Genomic DNA, 1,568 nt, shown 5'->3' on the forward strand with positions numbered 1-1,568 from the left:
TAGCTTCGTGATCAGTGGTCGCACCGTCGTGTTCAAGGGTCGTAGCGTCGTGATCAATGGTCGCACGATCGCGTTCAAGTGTGGTAGCGTCGTGTTCAGTAGTCGCATGGTCGTGGTCAAAGGATGCACCGCCTTTCTCACGGGGTTAAGAATACTCGAGCACTAGAAATACTGACGAAGTCCCTCCCTGCGTAGGGCACGGTTGCCTCTCGCATCCTCTGACGGGTGAGGGTGGAACTCACTCACTCTCTCTCAAACGCGATGTGTCGTGTACATCTGCGGCTACTCTGTTATGCTCTCCGTATCCACCTCGTGCGTTACCCATCTTGATTGCGTCCCCAGCCAGCGTGTTTGATTTCGTATCCTCGTAGTGTACGAATCTATCTTGGTTACGTCTCGGGGTAGTGTGGTTGGTTGGTACGTGTCCTGCTTGTGTATTGCCTGTCTTGGTTATGTCCAGGGATAACGTAGTTGGCGTGTATATACACGGATGAATCGCGTAAACCGTGTGTGTTTTTTGAGATACACATCGTGGTTAAATAGCATATAACGTGCTCGTATTGTGCACAGGGTGGACGTAGAATGAAGGCTAAACCAGAGAAGATATGCATGCATACCGTGCCCCTGTCGTATATACGTATGTATCTCGGTTGCGTCGTAAACAACTTGGTTGCGTCGTGTCATACGTATCTTAAGTGTCTCGTATATTGTGGTTGTGTCGTATATATTTTTGGTCGTGTCGGATGTGTTGTGGTTTTAGTAGTACATATTACGATGGTGTTGTACACCTGTAGTACATGTGGTCGCCACACATTTTGTCGTAAATCTAAACATATTGACGTTACACTCATTTCACCATCGCATGGTTCATAAGGTGGGTGTATTGTTCTAAGATATCCTTGCATTTGAGCTTGCATGGCTCTGTAGCACATATCGCAGAATTCATTTAAATCATACCTATCGTAGGTACGATGTGTTTTGTTGGATCATGGGCATAGATATATCGTCTATGTAGCATACTTGTTACATACGTGCATACACTATCTTCTGAACGCAGTGAGTTATCGTCACGTAGAGTGAACGTACAAAGGCGGTGAGGATCGGATCATAGGAGATCGTGGAGACCATAAAGGGATTAGGAAGCACCCAGAGGAGTGCGGAAGCTAGTTCACTGGCTCTTTTTTTTTTATATTAGCTTAAACTGGACTGGCAATTAAGTGCCTTGATTAAAGCCATCTTATCAATGATATATATATATATATATATATATATATATATATATATATATATATATATATATATATATATATATAACTTTCTCTCGTCTTAGCCAGATGCCCATTTTGTCGACAAACCTCTAGGGAAAGACGAACAGGTGAAGTTCACTGTAGACCAGCTACCGCGACCAAGATTCGAACCTATACAGACTCGACCCCGAACAACGCTGACCGCAACACCACAGAGGGAACCATATACCGACAAAAGCTAGTAAACAAAGGATTTTCTCGCGACAAAATCTAGAATATCATTCTATCAAGTTTTTGTATCCATTTGCGTCGGTTGAAGGA

The sequence above is a fragment of the Panulirus ornatus genome, chromosome 1, assembly GCF_036320965.1.
Source record: "Panulirus ornatus isolate Po-2019 chromosome 1, ASM3632096v1, whole genome shotgun sequence".
NCBI classification, from domain to species: Eukaryota; Metazoa; Arthropoda; class Malacostraca; order Decapoda; family Palinuridae; genus Panulirus; species Panulirus ornatus.